General features: G+C 40.1%; 1 pseudogene; it reads right to left on the reverse strand.

The window, feature by feature from the left end:
* Positions 1-15,885, reverse strand: part of LOC134368487 (KANTR integral membrane protein-like) — a 119,304-nt pseudogene extending 103,419 nt beyond the window's left edge.
* Between the last annotated feature and the right edge of the window lie 5,227 nt (positions 15,886-21,112).

The following is a 21,112-nucleotide window of genomic DNA, read 5'->3' on the forward strand; positions in this document are numbered from 1 at the left end:
ACAGCCAGTCTTTAAGGTCAGAAATTCTCTCTTTTGCTTGTTCTAGCCTTCTGGTTAAACTCTCTGTTATGTATTTTATTTCATTGAATGAATTTTTCAGCTCTGCAAGCTCTGCTACATTCTTTTTCAGGGCATTGATTTCTTTGTGCGTTTCTTCTTTCAGGTCCTGTATGCTTTTTCTCATATCATTTTGTTGTCTGAGTTTTCTTGTATCTCATTTAGTTTCTTTAGAATTGGTGCTCAAAATTTCTTGTCAGTCATTTCAAGGATGTCCTGTTCTATAGGATCTAGATCTTGAGAGTTATTTTTACCCTTTGGTGGTGTACTTTCATGATTTTTCATATTTCTGGTATCTTTCCTTTTGTGTTTAGTCATTGTAGCAGGGGATCTCATGGTCTACTCATTTGACCCTAATGTCTGGCTAGGTTCCTGCGAGGTCTGCCAATTTGTCACAGCTGCCTTGGTGCCTGTGGGTGGGAGGCTCAGGCCTCTCTGGGCTTTGGGGACTTGCCTGGGCTGAGAGTCCCACAGCAGTGACTACCTGTTCTGACACAGTCTTGGGGCCCTGTGGGCCTGGTGGCTTTTGGGCCTTTCTGGGTGGTGCACAGTGGCCTGGGATGGTGGTCTTGCAGCAGCACCTACCTGCTCCAGCATGGGTGCCTTGGGGGCACATGGGCCTGGCACCTCTCCGGGTCTCTCCAGGGGCCATCTCTGGGTGGCACCTAGGGCCTTGGCTGGGGGTGTCCTGCAGCAGCACCTACCTGTTCTGGCATGGGTGCCTTGGGGGTGTATGGGCCCAGCAGCTCTCGGGTCCTCTCTGGGGGCCATCTCTGTAGGTTGTCTTTTCACTGCATTGATTGTTTCCTTTGCAGTGCAGAAGCTTTTTATTTTGATAACATCCCATTTTTTATTTTTTTCTTTTGTTGCTTTGCTTTTGAGGTCTTATTTATAAAGTCTTTGCCCAGTCCTACTTTCTGAAGTGTTTCCACTGTTTTTCTCTAGTAGTTATATAGTTTAAGGTTTTATATTGAAGTCTTTAATACATTTTGAGTTGATTTTGGTAGATTGTGAGAGATGCAGTTTCATTCTTCTGCATACAGATGTCTAATTTTCCCAGCACCATTTATTAAAGAGGCAATGTTTTCCCCAATGTATGTTCTTGTTGCCTTTGTCAAACATCAGTTGGGTGTAAGTTTGTGGGTTGATTTCTAGGTTCTCTATTCTGTTCCATTTGCCCGAGTGTCTATTTTTATGCCAGTACCTTGCTGTTTTGTTTAATATAGCTTTGCAGTATAATTCAAAGTCAGGTAGTGTTATGCCTCTGGCATTAATTTTTGCTCAGGATTTCTATGGCTATTTGGGGTATTTTGTTATTCCATATGAACACTAAGATTGTTTTGTCTATTTCTGTGAAGACTGTCACTTGTATTTTGATGGGGATTACATTGAATCTGTAGGTTGCTTTCGGTAGTATGTACATTTTTGCAATGTTGGTTCTTCTTATCCAAGAGCATGCAATGTCTTTCTACCTTTTTGTGTAGTGAAGTGTAGTTCTCATTGCAAAGATGTTTCACCTTCTTAGTTAAATTGATTCCTGTTTTTTTTGTTTGTTTGTTTGTTTGTTTTGGTGACTATTGTAAATGGGCTTACTTTCTTGATTTCTTTTTCTGCTATTTTGTTATTGGAGAATAAAAATGTTATTGATTTCTGGATGTTGATTTTGTATCCTACAACTTTACTGACATTGTTCGTCAGCTCTAAGAGTTTTTTGGTAGAGTCTTCAGGTTTTTTTATATATAGGAACATGTCATCTGCAAAGAGGGACAGTTTGACTTCTTTTCCAATCTGGATGCCCTTTATTTCTTTCTCTTTCCACATTGCTCTGGCTAATACTTCCAATACTATGGTAAATAGGAGTAGTGATAGTGGCCATCCTTGTCTTGTTCCTGTTCCTGATGTTGGCAGTAGGTTTGTCATATAAGGTTTTCCTTGTGTTAAGATGTTTTCCTTCTATACCTAATTTGCTGAGAACCATTATCATGAAGGGATGTTGAATTTTGTTGAATGCTTTTTCTGCATTTATTGAGATAATCATATGGTTTTTGTCCTTGATTTTGTTGAGGTGGTGTATCACATTTATTGACTTTTTATGTTGAACTATCCTTGCATCCCTGGGATAAATTCTGCTGCATTGTGTGTATAATTTTTTGGATGTGTTGCTGTATCAGGATGACCTCTGTTGCAATTTTTTGGAATAGTTTGAAGAGAATTGGTATTAATTCCTCTTTAAAGGTTTGGTAGAATTCAGCAGTACAGCCATGTGATTCTGGGCTTTTCTTTGTTGAGAGACTGCTGATTATTGCTTTAATCTTGTTGCCTGTTACTGGTCTGTTCAGGTTTTCTATTTCTTCTTGGTTCAGTCTTGGTAGTTTGTATGTGACCAGAAATTTATTCATTTCCTCCAGGTTTTCAAATTTATTGGCATATAGTTGTTTGTAATAGTCGCTAATGATTCTTTGTATTTCTGTGGTATCAGTTGTAATGTCTCTTTTTCCATTTCTGATTTTTGTTAATAAGGTCTTCTCCATTCTCTGTGTGTGTGTGTGTTGTTGTTGCTGTTATTAGCCTAGCTAATGGTTTGTCTATTTTGTTTATCTTCTCAAAAACAATTTTTTTTGTTTCTTTCATTGATCTTTTATATCATTCTTTGGGTCTCTATATCATTTAGTTCTGCACTGATCTTAATTATTTCTTTCCATCTACTAATTTTGGGACTGGTTTGTTTTTACTTTTCTAGTTCTTTGAGGTGCACTGTTAGGTTATTTATTTGAAATCTTTCTATTTTTTTGGTGTATGTGTTTATTACAATAAACTTCCCTCTTAGTATTGCTTTTGCTGTATCCCACAGGTTTTGAAATGTGTCTTTATTTTCATTGGTTTCAAGAAATTTTTTGATTTTCTGCTTAATTTTTCTTTGATCCATAGATAATTCATCCCCTGGAAGTCAAGGATGAGGTTGATTTCCTTTCCCTGACTGATCTCCTATTATACACTACATCTGAAAACAGAAAGACCTAGGAGATTCTAAAGTGTATGTGGGGTGTGTGTGAGTGTGTGTGTGTGTGTGTGTGTGTGTGTGTGTGTGTGTATTGAAAGGCGCTGTTGGGGACTGATGATGAGAACCAAAGTTAGAGAGGTAGTGAAGGTGAGAAGGTGATGGGGAACTACTGCAGGGTTCTGCAGGTAAAAAAAATCTCTGCTACTGCTTCTCTGTAGGGACTGGATTGGAGTGGGGGCAAGTCTGAAGGGAAGGAGACAAGTTAGAGAGTTGTAAGTGTAATCCAAGTAACAGCTGATGAGAGCTTCAATTAGAGTAGGGGTCATGGGCTAAATCTGCCCCACCACCTGTTTTTGGAAATGAAGTTTTATTGGAAGGAATCATCAGTACATAAATGTACTGTCTTTGGCGGCTTTTGACTACAATCACAGAGTTGAGTTGTTACAGAGACCATATGGCCCACAAAGTCTAAAATATTTACTATTTGGTCTTTAACAGGAAAAATTTGCCAACATCTAAACCAGAGTAATGGCTGGGAATGAAGAGAAGTGAATGATTATAGAGATTCAACAGATGGACACTTTTTCTTGAATTTAGTTATTTTACTTCTTATTTATTAAAATCTTTAAACATGTGGAAAACGGGAATATTATAGTGAATACCTATCATCTAAATTTAACATTTGTTAATGTTTTGCCACATATGGATCAACTATTTTTCTCTGAGGAGATACAAAGTAAATAATAGACATTTAATCCATAAACACTTCCATATGTATCTCTAAAAAAATTAAGAACACTTTTTCACATAACCATAGTGTACTTTAGACACCTAAGATAATTCATATTAATTCCCCAATATTGTTTATTAACCATCAATTTTCAATTTTTTTCAGTTCCACAACTATTTCTTCTAGAATAGCTTTTATAGAGCTGTTATTGATCTTCTTATATTGGAATCATTATGCAAATAGGTTTCAAGAAATGCACATCAACCCTGAGAAATATATATTATTACTCTTTTCATTTTACAGACATGAACATCAGTACTCAGAAGATGAGTGGATAAAGAAAATGTGGTATATATATACAATGGAATACTATTCAGCCATAAAAGAGAATGAAATTCTGCCATTTGCAGCAACATAGGTGATCTTGGAGAAAATTATGTTAAGTGAAATAAGCCAGGCACAGAAAGAGAAATACCACATACTCTCACTCATATGTGGAAGCTTAGAAAGTTGATTTCATAGGCGTGGAGAGTAGAATAGTGGTTACTAGAGACTGATAAGGGGAGGGGGAAGGAGATGGGGAGAGGAAGGTCAGTGAATACAAAATAGAGAGATAGGAAGAATGGGATATCATGTTCTATATCAACATAGGGAGACTACAGTTAACGACAAAGTATTACCTGTGAATAGCTAGCTGAGATGATGTTGAATGTTTCTAACACAAAGAAGTGACAAAGGTTTGAGGTGATGGATATACTAAGCACCCTGATATGATCACTACACACGTTATGAATGGACACAAATATCACACTGTACTCCATATATATACAATTATTATGGATCAATTAAATGAATAAATTAAAAAGAGGTGAAGAAGAGAAAATGAAGAGTAGAATAGTGGTTACCAGAGGCAGGGAAATGGAGAAGGAGGGGCATCCAGGGAAAGGTGGTAGACCGGTACAAAGATACAAAGTTACATTCATTAGAACTGTATTAATAAGGAAAATGGAGAACGGGAGACTATAATTTAAATGACTCTTCTAAATTGAAAGGACTTGGTTTGCCTATGATATATTAAGATAATAAAGCATTTCATATATTAACAAAACAAAAAGTCACAAAATTACAGTTAGACAGGAAGAATAAGTTCTGGTGCTCTAGGGTGACAATAGCTAATAATATTGTACCGCATATTTCAAGATAGCCAGAAAAGAGGACATTGAATGTTATAACCACAAAGAAATGATAGCTGTTTAGGTGATAGATACGTTGACTATTCTGATCAGATCATTATACAATATATGCATGTATTGAAACAACAAACTGTACCCCATAAACATGTGAAATGTTTACCCCATAAACACTGAAAAACAATAAGATGTTTTTAAAAAAATCAGTACTCAGAGAAGTTACTTTCCCCAATTTACATAGCTAGTAAATAGCAGAGCCTGTACTTGAACCTGGACTGTCTTTTTTCTAAGTACTATGCTTTACACTGCATGCTTTAAAGAACTTGGTGCCTAATTGTGAGTTGTAAAGGAGAGAGTAGAGGTCAAGGATGAAGCCAAAGCTTTGGATTGAAGAAGTGGGGGTTATTCACCGAAAGAGAATTCAGAAAAAGGAGCAGGTTTGGGGTCAAAGATGAGCTCAGTTTTCAAACGTTTGAGTCAGAAGTGTTGATATGATATAAATACAAGTTTTAGAAAGAACTCTCCAGGGGCAACGAGAAACAAATTGTGAGAGAGCAAGGATAGAAGCAAGGAGACTGACTAGGAGGCTATACTGAGGTCATGACGAGAGATGATGATGTTTAAACTGGGGGAGTGAAAAAGATGGAGAGAAATGGATGGAACCTCTGTGGCACTTTGGTTCCGTTGGCTGAGATAGGAAACAGTGGAGGAGGAAAATCAAGAGAAGGTCAGAGTGACCAGGGTGTAAAGCATGAGGCAGAGGGTGGTGAAAGAGGAAGTTGGGGAGATGGGCAACAACGGTAATGAGTTTAGACTGTGTTCTAAGGGCAATGGGAAAGTACTGACAGGTTTGAAGGAGGGACTTATGTTTTTACAAATTCCCTCTGACTTCTTTATGGGAAATGGATAAGAAAAGGCAGGAGTGGAGGCCATTTAGAAAATGATTGTAGTGCTCCAGGTGAGAAAAGACAAGGACCTGAACTAGAGCAGTAGTAGATGAGATAGAGAGGAGGAGACAGTTATGAGAGATATTAAGGCATTATAAACAAAAGGTGCCATGGAAGAGGATTGTGGCAGTTTAACAAAATGGCCATGATTCTTTGACACTCCTCCTATTGATAGGTGGGGTCTATATCTGCTAAAAATCTAGATGGGTTTGTGGCCGCTTTGAGCAATAGGATATGACAGAAGTAACACTACATAACTTCCAAGGCCTGGTTATAAAAGGCCAATCAATTCCATCTTGTTCTCTGGAACATTTGATGTTGGAGCTCTGAGCTGCCATATAAGAAGGCAAACTACCCTGAGACGGATATGCTAGAGAGGACACAGGTAGCCTTTCCTATGGATAGTCCCAGCTGAACCTGTTCTTCAGCCATTCCAGCCCAGGTGTAAGACATGAGAGTGATGGAGCATGAGTCCTCCTGCTGCAGGTGTTGTAGCCCCCAGCTGTTCACGTTACTCCACCAGTCAGTTGAGTCATGGAACTGAGCCTTCAGCCATCATGAAGTAGAGGAGAGCTGACCCCGCTGTGTCCTTTCCAAATTCTTGACCCACAGAACTGTGAGCATAAGAAAATGGTTGTTGTTTAATGCCACTAAGTCATGGAGTTGTTTGTGACTCAGCTATTAATAATCAGGACAGGTCTGAATATAAAGATGTATAAGATATGGTCTTTGCCTCCCAGGAGTTTACAAATTAAGGAGGAACATGAGAAAAATACACAAAAATAAAAGAATTATAGAAACTTGTTAATAGTTGCATAAGTCATGTGCTATGAAAATTCTGGTCAAAAGCAGATAATAGCAATGGCTAACTTAATGCCAGTGTTCTACAGGTATTTTATACATTAAATATATAAGGTCTCATGTATTTACTTCTCACCACAGGCCTATGAGACATAGCCACTTATTGAGCCCGTTTTCACATGAGAAAAAATAAGGCACAAACAGAGTAAGTAACTTGCCTAAGTTCTCAACAATGAACTTGAACCTATATACATGGCCTTAAGAGTTCCTGCCTAGTACCTCTAAGGTATAACACTTCTTTTAGTTATGGGATATTACTCACTGGATAATAAGTTAAGCTGAGACTCACAACCCATGTTATCTTCCACAGGAAATTTTAGATTAATCTTTCATTGATAGGGGAATTATGGAAAAACCCAATCCTCATTGTGATTTAATAAATTATACCAAGTTTCCCAAATTCACTCCTTCCTTCCTTCCTTCCTTCCTTCCTTCCTTCCTTCCTTCCTTCCTTCCTTCCTTCCTTCCTTCCTTCCTTCCTTCCTTCCTTCCTTCCTTCCTTCCTCCCTCCCTCCCTCCCTCCCTCCCTCCCTCCCTCCCTCCTTCCCTTTCCCTTCCCTTCCCTTCCCTTCCCTTCCCTTCCTTCTTTCCTTCTTTTTTTTCTTTTTGGTTGCCTCTTCACAATTTTCTTCTGTCTTTAGTTAAAACTCCATATTTTCTTCCAAAATAAACTTCATTTGACAGTCCTCAGTTTCTACATGCATGCAAAAAGTGAATGGAGTTTATGAGACCAGCATCCTGCAGCTACAAAGCAGCAGCAGCATGTTGTGCATCGTAAAGAGAAAGGCACTTCGGGATTATTCCATGCACCTCCTCTTTCATGGGGTCATTCTCACTAACGTGCCTTCTTGGAACATTTCTCCCTGATCTTGAATTTGATTCTATTATTGGCCTAACGATATTGCTCAGCCTGGGCAGACTCATTACTTTACTCCCATTGCTGCTCAACAATCTTTTTACTTATTACTTTGGGTTTCCCAGGACACTCCTGCCAGTAATCATTCCAAACTCTCCTGATGTTTTCACCTCTCCCTCCTACTGTACGGTGCTATGAGCTCCATATTCTACCTCCTCAACACGTCTCTCCACATACCTGGCCTCTCATTGCTTCCCAGCTAGTCTCAGAGGAGGATGTGCTTCCTCTTTCTGAGGCTCCTATCTCACTGGTGGTCCTGACGCCATTGTGTTTCACCACTTTCAAAATAATGTGTCTCCAGTTACCTCCTTTGTCAGCTATCTTCAGTCTCTCATAAGAAAAGAAAAAAAAAAAATTACAGGTGTTCTTTCTCTTGAAAAGGCAAGCAATCACATTTCTCTTGGTCCCACACCCCAGGTTAGTTATAGGTTAGTTTTGGTTTATTTTTCTCATTCTCTTTCAACCCCTTTTGGTGTACACTGCCTGTTTCTTTCTTCCCCCTCCACGCTCCCTTGCAACCTGATTCCTGAGTTCTCTACTCTACTTGTACAATTTGAGTTATGAGGACTTCTGAAACTCCAGTTACTGGCCTTATAGCAGTCCTTACTCCCTTGAACCCTCTCACCTGCTTCTCGTAGCACTGGATGCTCTCTCCTTCTTCTAACCCTTTCCTTCATTGTAAATGTGGGACTTAGAAGACTGATTCTCCTCCTACCTCAATGATAGTACCTTCTGGGTTTCCTTTGCTGTCTTCTCTCTGCTTCCAGACACCCCAACTGTGGCTATTCTCTGAGATTCCATTCTAGGCCCTCTGTAGAAGATATAGAACCCCACTCTTCCAGACTGGACATTTTCTCTGATTTGTTCCTTCTGTACCAACTCTAAATAAACATGTATGAAATATTGTTCTTCCCTGAAGCTACTTCTCTTCCTAACAATGACTCTGAACTATGGAGTCACCCTTGACTTCCCCTAATTTCTACTACCAATTATGTGCTTGAGGAATAGAAATCCATGTTAATATTAGCATAAGAAAAAGTAATTAGGAGGACACATCTGCCACATATACACTCAAATCATAGTGTGTTCTCAGAACCAAATCTAAATGATTTTTGGATTATTTAGTGTTTCAGCATTACACATGTTCGGGCTTGAATTGTTGAGAGTGTACATTAACAGCCCCTTCTAGAGTTATTGCCTGGCATCCTAATAGGGTTACATGCGGAACAGCCATCTTATTTAGTGGTTTAAAATTTTGGGATCCTCCTTTCTTCTAATCCAGAAGAAAGCAATATTCAAACAATGTTAATTGATATGTTTTGATTAAGAAGAAGCCAAGGTTAGTATGAGGCTTATTTCTACAGTAACTAAGTGGAAGAGTCAACACATCAGTCTTTTCGAGCCCACTACAGAACTCTCATTTCCATTCTTCTTTCCAACAACTGACACACTAAGTAGCTCAGATTCAAATGCAAATGCGAACACAAGAATACAGACACACTTTGAAATCAATAACATTGTTTTGTCAGGCAATTCATTTAGTATTTCTAAAAACCAGTGAAGTTTAAAAAACAAGAGTTGAAAGCTTGCTCTCCTGTTCCTCAAGTTTTAATGAGCCTATTCCTCACTCTGGGACAGAGAAGCCTTCATTATAACTTGTCAATAGAACATTAGCACCCAAGATGGAGGGAGCCCTATGATCCTGGTTAATTTTCTTTCTTTTTTTTTCCCATCTGGATATAGCTGGAAAACTGTCTAATGCGAAACTAGTCATTTATTTGAATTTCTTCTTTCTAAATCACAGATTCATCTTACCATGTTGGTAAGGACATTTTTGATAGAGATTTTCTATGTTGGGATATTACATGCTCATAAATAATATGCAGCCCTCCTCTTCTTCAAATGAACTTCGTGAGACTCATTTGGAGAAACTGCAAGCAGCACACGGAGCACTCCGTGCTGCCTGAGCACTTTTGTGCACCCTCTCTCCCATAGTTTACCTTAGCCTTCAAAACAGGGGAAAATCAGATTCAGGGTTCCATTTTAAGAGGGGCTTTTGGAGCTAGAGATGAATACATGGGGAAAGTGGGTAATGGGGGAACAACTCACCTGCCCCTTTGCATAACAGCATCTGTGTCATTTGGTGCTGCAGTCCTTGAAACCATGAGCAAGTGTGAGACAAAGCAAAGTGCAAATTGCCCTCGTTTCCTCTGCTGAGCCTGATAGGTGACTTCACATGACGCCATGTTATCCAAGTTAGGTTTTGTTGTTGTTAATTACAGGGTCTCATTGAGTATCATGCATTGTCGTGCTGCGAGGTTTTAGGAAAAAAATGTTTCTGCTTTTCCCCCCATCTGCTGTACAGCCCCTTATTCTAGTGCATGTAATCGATCCTTTAATCATATAATGTTCTCTCACTCTTCAGATCCTCTACCACACTCCCAATCGCCATCCCTAGTAATCAAAACTAAAAGGCTCATGTTCCATTTCTTCAGGTGGAGTAGTCTGAGAGATTTCTAGAACCTGAACTGGATATCTCTGATCATTTCCAAAAGCTATTTATAGCAGTAAAACAGTCCTAGAGACTAGAACTTTCATGATCTTTCATATTCTCTCAAAAGCCTCATGTGGTTTGGTTTCTAGAATGGCCTCTAAAATCCTCTAGATTTGGCTACAATGCATTTATCAGGAAATACATACTCAGTTCCACAAACCTTTTTATGAACACCTACTATGTGTCAGGCACTGGGCTTAGCACTAGTTGTACAAAGGAGAAACGTTGTAGTTTAACTACTCTTTAGGGAGATTGTGTTCTGTCTCAAAGGAAATACTTGTGAACAAAAAATTACACTGAGATGTGCTAAGTGCTTAAACAGAAGGAGAAACTGAAAAACTGAGAGCCATGAGAAGCGACTAACAACCAACCCAGGGCAGTCTTGGCTCAAATTATTTTCTTTTCCTTCAGTTCCTTTCATCTTCATTGATTGGAGGCAATTGCAGGTGAGGACGCTTTACAACATATGTCTTTGGAACAGAAATCTCTCATAACAAAATGATCATTAAGTTTCATGCCACTAGTCTGCTTAGTGATACAGTATTATCTACATAAAATTTGATTATGTTTTACTACATTTGGAGAGGTTTTTTTCTCATAATGAGACTCCAAGCCCAGCAAGGTGCTCTCTATTAATCTGAGTTTAAAATACAGCATGGTCGGATACTTAAGAGTACTATCTTGACTTGGTACTTTCTTCCTTGTTTCTTTTTGCCTCATTCTAGAAGCAGAATGGCAATAGGCTTTAGAGTCAGACAGGTCTGAGTTAGAATTCTGGTTCTGATTCTTGCTGGTGTGTAGCCCTGAGCAACTTATTTGTCCATCAGTTTCTGAATCTAAAATGGAAATAATAAAAGTCCCTAATTTCCAAAGATATTGTAAAATTTAAATGGGCCAATAAATGTAAGGAGTTTAGCATTGTGCCCAAGGCATAGTAAGTGTTCAGCAAATATCAGCTCTTATTTTTAGCATTCCATGTCCCTGCTTAAGAAAACATATGAATGAAAACATAGGTTCTAGTGCTGTCCCATTGGTTTTGAGTAAACTGCTAGAGACTACCTTTTCACCAGCACAATAATGGCAGTTGCACCAGAGGACTTTCAATGGCCCTTTTAGTGCTAATGGTCTATGGTTGCCTCCCTGCTTGGAGTGACACTGAGCACTCCTGGGTATGACAGTCATCCTGCATATCCCGCAGGGTCTAGAAACATCCCACTTCAGTATCAAGATAATGCTCTGCTTCCAAAAAGAGGTTCCAAAGGTGGTAAAAATGATGTCCCAGAAGGTTTGGTAATGATTTGTTACCCAGAGTTTTAAATGGAATATGTAACTGCTGAGGAGGCAAAGTCTCCTATTAACCCCATAGGGGTTCTCTTAACTGTGCAGAACTAAAGAGATTGTCACTCAAAAGAGATCTTAATTCTAGGGTTTATTCAGTTACGCTTCTTTTTTCTAGCAAAGACGCTGAAAATGAAAAAAAAAAAAAAAAGGATAGATCAAGCATCTTGCCATTACTGCTCAAAATTTCCGTGAACTTGTTAACCCTGTAGTATTCTCAGAAGCATCTGAGTGCTCATTACAAAACTATCTTGCATTTTTAACATACCTTGAATATAAGCAGCTCACATTTTTTTACATACATCAAAAAATCTCACCCTATCTCTGAGGTATTTCTCTGCAAAGAAGCAAGCACCATGTCAGGCATGAGTCAAATTAGCCACATAAAGGATCATATCCCAATCACCCTTATCTCTCTATTGCCAGCATTCCTTGATGTTATTTGAATTTCCATGAGGTATGAAGTAAAGGGTCTTCTTGTACATTAGGAATCTATCTGATGACACTCGCTGTCTCTGCCTCCTTCTATCTGCCAGGGTCAGGGTGAGCTGACATTTATTTGGCCTTTCTGAGAACAAATAAGAAACAAGAGTGGGGTAAGGTCAAAAGGCCCACAAGGGAAATATCTTATTCTATTTTCATAATTCAGCCCATGAAAATCACTTCCACACACACAGTATTATGCAGGCAGGTTCACACAGTGAATTAAAGCTAGAGTAGCTCTCAAAAGATACTAGTTTCAAACCAGTTATTCCCAGGCTGTGTCCCATGTATACAACCAGTGTGACTAAACTTGTTTTTGTTTTTGTTTTTGTTTTCAAAGCTGCTTCTAGCAAACAAGGATGCTGTGATTGAATGCTTATAACAGCCTCATGACTCAGCCTGATCCACCATCCCACTTTCTCTATCACCACATCCCACACTCACACTTTACATCCTAAATGAACTGAACCTTTGGTTTCTACAACGACCTATGTTCTCTAAACAACTTAGGACACACACACACACACCATGAATAATACTTATATTTTAAGTCTCAACATGAGTGTCACTCCAGGAAGCCTTTATCTCCCATAATCCTGGTAAACTGACTCAGCTCTGTGCTCTCAGGGTACCCTGTTCTTTCCCCAATCTTAGCATTTATCATGCTGTTGTAATTAACCATTTTACTGTCCTTTCTATTTGACATTCAAGTACTCTGAATTCAAGTAAGGATGTGGTCTACTCATCTTCCTGTTGTGCCACCAATGCCTAGTACAATATGCCACAATTATTTGTTGAACAAATAACAAATATTTGTTGAACTTTGGTTGGATGTTTTATTTTCAAATATTTATTCTGGCATTTCACACTTTGCCTCATCAAATATCACAACTTTGTTAGATAATCACCCACACATCTCTAACTGAACTATACCTTTTATGTACTTTTAATGAATCATACCTATAGAATTCTGGTCTTTTCATGCCTTTATATCCTAACTGTATCATCATGAATGTGTGGTGGAAATATTTTGATCTTTTTATTTCCTTCTACTTCAGAGCTGAAACATATCCTCAGGTTAAATTTTAATGATACTAAATGGTTACATATCCAGTATAGATTCCAACTTATTTGCTGAGAAATCATAGAAATTAACCACTAAATATCATACATTATGTAAACTTATATCTTCCTATTGAAACAATGGATATGAACATTAGCAAATTCCTCACTTTACTATTACTACAACTACATGCCCTCTGATGAATGTAAAGATGCTTGGATCTGTATGAAGATGAAGGTTTATTTGTTATTGCTTTTGTTGGAGTTGACTCCCTTCTTGGCTTTCTAGAATGAAGATGCAAAGAACTTGTCTCCGGATCTAGAGGAATATCTGTTTATTCAATTATCACTTGAAGTATCCGTGCTTGTGTATAATGGGGGCATTTGTAATATTTGCTGGACAAAATGTAAATAGAAGTGGATAAAAATATAAACTCTGAAGCATATACTTATCATCCATACAAGAGTATAAAGAAGAATATCTTCATCCTCATGTTACTACCTGCTCAGCTGGACCACCAGACTCGATTTTCTGTCCTCTTACTCCTCATTTCTACCTATTGAAATTCTAACCATCTTTTAAAGTTATACTCAAATGTACTCACACTAACAATCCTCCCTCCCCACCACCACTATGGAAAGGGATCTCAGTTCCACAATGGAGCTCTGAGATCACCTAACTCAATGGTTCTCAGCCTTAGTAACACATTAGAATAACATGGGAGACTTTGTAGAAAATACCACAGTCTGGTTCCAAAATGAAATCAATTAAATCAGAATCTCGTGGTCTGAGGTACAGTTGGGCATCAAGATGTTTAAAAGTGTGCCAGGTGTTTCTAATATACAGCCAAGTTTGATAGTCACTTCCCAAAATGTTCAGTGTGGCTGGAGTATAGAGGATGAAAGGTAGGGATGGTAGCAAGGAGGAGAGGCTAGAAGTATTGGTGTAGGGAGAGAGAAGGAAAATGGTCAGGGCCCCTCAGATGTTCAGAATCTTGCAGAGCATTTGATGTAAATATGCACGTGCACCCAGGTGTTCCTTGGTATATTGTCTAAGGTAACTGTACATGTGCACCCAGGTGTCCTGGGTTATGACTTAAGTATAAAGGATGAGTGGCTTTGATCCAGGGCGTCCCTCTGCCCCTGGGATGCCCCCGGCGGGCCACGGGAAAGCTGCTACTGCTGCTGGATCTGTTGCAAGCTTCTGCTGCTGAGGACTGAGCTTGTGTCATCTGCCAATGGCTCCCGGGATCTTTCTCAATTTCCTAGTGTGGACCTGCGTGTGAGGGGTCTGGTGACCCCGCCTGGTATGTGAAGAGTCTGGTGGCCCAGTCTGTACAATGGGTTTGAAGGGTCTGTGGGCCCTAACCCCAGCCCTGACAATACAAATGGAAACTTAGTATAACTAAAATAATAAAATATTTTGGCTTTAGTTATGATTTACCTAACTCAACTATTGGCATAGTTGTGTAGCTTTACAATTGGTAAGGTTCAGCAATGCGGGCCTTATACTCCATGCCAAGGAGTTTGGCCTCTATTCTAGAGGTCATGAGAGTCAAAAAGGGACTTTACTTGGGAACCAACATAATCAGTTTTGTGTCCCTTCATTTCTCTGAGTTTTCTTTTAATCATCTGTAAAACATGGTGCATAGGCTAGAAGACTTCTAATATCCCTTCTCACGTAAGATAAATTGTCAGAGTTATCTATTCCTAACCTAGAAGTGCTAGAACTAATGCCTAGCATAACAGAGGTTCTACATGTTCCTCTAAATACAGGTCTTTGCAGAACACAGTGATTCTTTTAAAAGCAGGTTCTCATAGGGGATTTGTAAAGGGTTGACTGCTAAAAACCAGCTTCTGCCTTACCAAGGAATTGATCTTGATGGAATGGAGGGCCTGATAATTAGCAGACAAAGCCTTGGAGGACAAAGCTTACAGAAAGGTTTTCCCTTGCTTTGGAAACAGAGACTGGCTGCTGTGGGAAACTAGGCCCAGACCCTTCCCTGCCCTTACAAATATGGGTCAAATATCTGTCTGGTCACAGCAATAGCTATGCTAATTGTCAGAATCCTGCCAATGTAGCCAATTATATTGTTATAGCAATTCATAACTAAAGCCAAAATGTTTCATTATATTAGTTACACTAAGTTTTCCATTTTTACTTGAAATTCTGCAGGGGCGCCCGTCCTCAGGTCATCTGCACATCTGCATGCAAAACATTTTTTTTCGGGTTTATATGGCACCCAGCGAGCCTTTGGGTTTAAGTGGCACCTTATGCGCCTTATCGGGTCTAAATGGCACCCAGCGAACCATCTGCCTTTGGACAAATGTGATAAGCATTTACTACATATTCTCCAAAGCACATCACACCATCCACCCCTAGGTCCCATAGCTGCAGCAGCCAGGAGCTCTCCCTGTTTCTGCTGCTTTACTGTTTCCCCAAGCCAACTAATTCAACCTGGGTATACGGGACATAGGTAGTGAATTGGGTCATCTGTGGGTTGCCTACCAGTCCACCCAGTCCCATAGGCTGCTCATGCTTCACTTTCTGATGAGCAACAAGTCCTTCCAGGAGACGCACCTTCTCCCTCAACTCACCATCAGGTTCGTCATCATCCCCGGTGTTGGAAGCAGGAGTGATCTGTTTCTGTGCTTCAGCCTCCAGGGCATGTATCAGCATTTCCAACCTGTCTGCTTTCTGCTGCAAATATTGAAACTGTGCCGCTTCACAGGGTTTCTGGTCCATGTTGGCTCGCAGTACAGTGAGCAACAGCCAGACCCCAGTCAACAGAAAAGCAGCCACTGGGCACCACGTACCCAAGGGTAGCCACATTTCCTCCCCTTCCCAAGGGGCTAATGGCTCCTTTACCTGCTTGGCATCCTACCCCTGATGCTAATTGCCAGCCTCTTTTACCTGCCCAGAATCCTGCCATGACTATGCCAGTTATCGAGTTAGGGCCATTGTTGGAATCCTGCCAATGTAGCCAATTCTATTGCTACGAGACAATTGTATTGTGAAGTGACTATGCCAATTGTAGGATTACAGCAACAACTATGCCAATTGTATGGGTAGGCAATTCATAACTAAAGCCAAAACGTTTCATTATTTTAGTTATACTAAGTTTCCATTTGTATTGTCAGGGCTAGGGCTCAGACCCTTCAAACCCATTGTACGGATGGGGTCACCAGACCTCTCACTTGCCAGGCTGTGAGTGCCAAGAGGCCCCATGGGATCTTTCCCAATTACCTAGTGTGGACCTGCTGTGAGGGGTCTATGACCCAGCCAGGCATGTGAGGGGCCTGGTGACCCAGCTAGGCATATGAGGGGTCTGTCACCCAGTCTGTACAATGGGTTTGAAGAGTCTGTGAGCCCTAACCTGACAATACAATTCGCTACATCAGCAGGATTCTGACAATTGCCCTAGCTAGACAACGGGTAAGTGAGGTTCTCAGAAACATGATCTCTGGATGCGACTTTATGTGTGCAAGCACAGAGAGACATTTACAAAAACATTCAGCCATTCATTATTGTGACTTTTTGAAGGGCTAGGGAAGTATTGCTAGCTGAAATAGTGTAAATTGAATCTGGCTAAGCTGTTTTCAGTGGCACTTCAGGTCACTTTTCTTAGTAGTAATAATGCCCACTATTTGCATCGGGGTGGGGAAATAATCTGCTTGGTAGACATCAGTGGTGCTTGTAAGCAGCTGCTTCGGCATGGGCTGACTTCCTTGTGATTCAGAGGGGTGCATGCACGTGAATCCAGTCAGAATATATGCCAGAAATCCACGCTGTGTGCATTTAGGGGCTGGAGTCTCATCTCCCCTTCTCCAATTAGTGTCAGGTTTTTTTTTCTTCCTCTTTCTGATTCATAAAAACCAGCACATCTGTTTTAAATTCTATTTACTTTTCATTGTCATCTGGAAGTATAGGCTGCTGCTAATGAAGCTAGTGAATTAATATGGATTACTTGGGACTAAATATGATGGATACTCTCAACAGACACCTGCACCATTAAAGGCAATTTTCTGAGACTAAATGCTGTTTTCGGGGAAAGAGAAGCTAGTATAATTGAAGTCTTGGGGAAATGTGACCCTTTATGTCTTCCTTTGCACAGAAATCATCACATGTTGTTATGTTGAGGTAAGCATAAAATTTCAATTACATTTTGGGATCTGAAAATGAGAATGCCCTAGTTTGCCCTCATTTAATTCTCTGCTTTATAGACTGTTTATCTCTTCCTTTCTAGACAAGAAAGAATTCGGGATTTAAAAAAAAGCACTAAAAACAAGAAATCTTAATCCATGTAATTACTCTAATTGGCTAATGGGAGTCTTTTCTCAATAGCAGACAATTCTTCACAGTTTACAGACACATTTCGAAAGCATTCAGCAAGTAGGGCTCACTTTTCTGTCTCTCACTACATGGATGAGTAGAAAACATGGCTCATTCTTGGCAAACAGACACAGCCCTTGGATTTTTCTCTAAACAACTTATTTTTCTTAAGTTTCCACTCCACTTGTTTGTTGAGATGATGCTTAATGAAGTATTCAATGATGGCAGCATCACTAATAAAATATAAATCAAATTGGGCACTACATACCATTCATATGCTTGAAGGAGGCAGCAGTGTGAGCTGGTGCTTGTTTCCAGCTGTTTTCTTGTCATTAGCTTTTAATTTCAACAGCTACCTATTTGGGCCGCCCCTCTCTTTTCTCAGCTCAGGTATTTGTGCCTTTAGTGTGATTGTCAGTTCTGTTCTGCTTGAAAGGTTTCAGTGTACGTTGCTATGGTTACAGGTGCTAGAATTGGAAAGAAATGAAGGGGGTATCAAAGGTTTGACGTAGCTGTGATGAAGACTTAGTGCTGAAATGTTAGCTATTACTTTGGTGGATTCTATGTTATTTGACAATGAATCTGTTTTAATAGAATATTTAAACGCATTCTTGAATATATGGCACATCAAAATGGAAATATGGATAACTGGATTTAAAGTAAATGAATATTTTAGAACAATTGTGAGTGCATATCCTGTGGGACACTCGGGAACTAAATAAACAGTTAGTTTAATAGATAGTATCACCCGAGTAAGTAATATGGGCAATTTTATTAGCTCTCTGCATCTCCTTAGGATGCCAGTATCTTCTTGCTTTCTCTTCATTTGTTTTCTTTTTTTTCCTCAGCAGCAGAATGGAATTCTATAAATTTGATAATAAGGAGATGAGCACTTTAATTGTTATGGTAACTGGGGAGAAAGGACTGGTCCTGCGGTTTTCCAAAAGTCTCCTTCTTTTGTCCTGCTAGAAATATTAGAAGTCAGGTATAGGGGATTGGCTGTCTCCCTCTTTCCAATGGGGGACACTCAGAAAAGTAGGTTATACAAGATGCCACCCTTGGCCTTGCTCTGATGCCTTCTCTATGTGCCTACCTAGCTGCTCAAGATGATTGTCCCTTCCTAAAGCAATTGAACACACGAACCGCCCCCCCCCCCATCTTTTGGTTTCTAGAGCCCTGCTTCCTTTCTCATTGGTTCCATGATCTGCAAGTCTCCCCAAGGTTCTCCCAGTACTCACTCCAAGCTTTCGCCCACTCAGTGTTCTTAGCATTCTCCTCCTTTTACTCCATGATTTGAGGGAATGAAGACACTTGGTTCTTTAAAAACAAAAATTGATTTTTCACAAGTCTTGGAGTCATCTTTCTGTCCTACTACTCTCCACATGAGGAAACCCCTCCGTTTACATTCTTGATGTCTACACAATCCTTGAAATAGATAGAGCATGGTGGTTAACAACATAGACAGGACACTGGAGCCCAACTGCCTGTATTCAAATTCCTGCTCTGCCACTGACTATCATTGTCATCTTGGGGATATTGTTACTTAATGTCTATGGGCCTCAGTATACTCATCTGTAAACTGGATTAATTGCAACTAGCTCATAGAGTTTTGTAAAAACTTTCTATATAAATAATCTCACTTGTAACATTAGGCAAGCACATATATTAGGTGCTATATAAATGTTTGTTTTTATCCAACAAATATTTATTTTGTACTATTCACCAAGCTCTACACTTGGCCCTGGGGGTAGAGCAGGAAACAAAATCAACGTGGGTCTTGCTTTTATAGAGTTTATATGTAGTGGAGAAGGCAAGCAGTAAGGAAGTAACTACAATAATGGGTGATGAGAACTAACAACTCTTGCAACCCACAGTTTTCAGAACTGTCTAAACATGTCATCCCAAGAAAAACACCAGTATAGCCATGACAAGGAATCGTCTGCTCTCTGATGTGTTTGGGGTTTACCCAGACAGATCTGTGAATGAGGGAAGGTAGTTAGCCTTTTAAGAAGAACTCCCACAGAGTGCTCAGACTGGAGGGGCTGTGTGACTGACAGCAATAAAAGTTTCACATAAGCCAGTCTGGTTGGGACTTTCTCTCTTTTACAAACAACACAAAGGATCTAATTCTCTCTAATAAGCAGAGCTACCAACAGCAGTCTGAACAATAACTTTTAGAAACCTGACCTTGCGACCCAGAGGCCATCCTAAAACCACTGCACCCTCTTCTCCCCTCTTCCCCATCACTCAATAAGCATCCAGCCTGATCTATTGTTCCATCGAAGAGAAGGCCCATGAAATAATTAACAGTCTCCTCTCTGTTCTGCAATACTTACTCCAAACGTTGAGCATTCAGACTCTGGAAAGACTAAGCACAGATGATGTTTTTACCAGGTGATTAGATGACAAAGAACCCACTGCCAGTCTTCCGGAGGCACCGTTGAATGCAGACCATGCCTCAGCATTCCGGGAAGCAGCATAATTAAGAGCTTGCCCCTGTTAAAGGACTAAGTTCTTCCCACCCCAAAGGCTTGTCTGGTTATGACAGGAGTGCTAAAAAGGGATTGGGACTTTGACTTGTTTTGAGTTTCTTTTACTGAAAGATTTAAAACTGGGTTGTGCTAATATTCCTAGTAGCAAGGGAGAGGTTTAGTAATGTATACACCACTATGTTAACTTTTTATTAAAGCCCCATTATGTAGCTGGTCGAACTCTTTGCTTTCAACGTGTGCTTGCAGAAATTTCTGAACCGTAATTTTGATTGGTGGGAAGTAAGAGAAGCAGAGATTTAGACTTCTGAAAGGGAAGAGTTGAGCTGTTTGGTCCCAAGTGCTAGGATTGAGAAAAACCACATGGGCCATGGCCAGAGTATGATGCAGAGAATGAGGTGGGTTGGACTGGAGAGTTGCCTGGAGCAGCAGAATGAATCTTAACAGAAGCAGAGAGCCATAGGCCATGACCACCAGGACAACATCCGTCTTCAGAGCCATAGTCAAGTGTGAGGCCACAGTGAAGAGTCGAAGCAAGAGGTCAGAAGCTGCGGATGTAAGGACAAGAAGGCAGTAAAAATAATGATTAAGAGTGTGGCCTCCAGAGACAGGCTATCTGGGTGGATGGAAATTCTGACTTTGCCACTTCCTTGCTGTGTGACCTTGGGCTGTTTTCTCATCTATAAAATGGGGGTGGGTGGGTAATGCTACCCACATGTGCCATTCGTTAACCTATTTGGTCTTAGATGGGTTTCTCACCCTTCCCCTGCTCTGCTGGAATTGCAGGGGTGCTATTCCTGTAGGCTGTATTCCCTAGCTACCTGTGTCAGCAGGTTCTGCTGAGTTTGGCCAATGAGAAGTACGAGAAGGAGACTGGAAAGGAGGAGAAAGGCAGAAGCCAGAGAATTTCCTCTTATGTACCACAAATAGGTGCCTGGTGGCCCAGAAAGGTTACTGGAAACAGCTGTGGCTCCTCTGTGGCTGCAGCTCCTACTGGGCAGTCTCTCTTTCCATGGTCCCCAACATAATTCCAGCCCAGTGTGGTCCAATAGAAATACAATGAAAGCCACATATATAAATTTAAATTTTCTATTAGCCATAATAAAAATGTACAAGAAACAAGTAAAATTGATTTAATAGTATATTTGAGT

The sequence above is a fragment of the Cynocephalus volans genome, chromosome X (genome assembly GCF_027409185.1).
Source record: "Cynocephalus volans isolate mCynVol1 chromosome X, mCynVol1.pri, whole genome shotgun sequence".
NCBI lineage: Eukaryota > Metazoa > Chordata > Mammalia > Dermoptera > Cynocephalidae > Cynocephalus > Cynocephalus volans.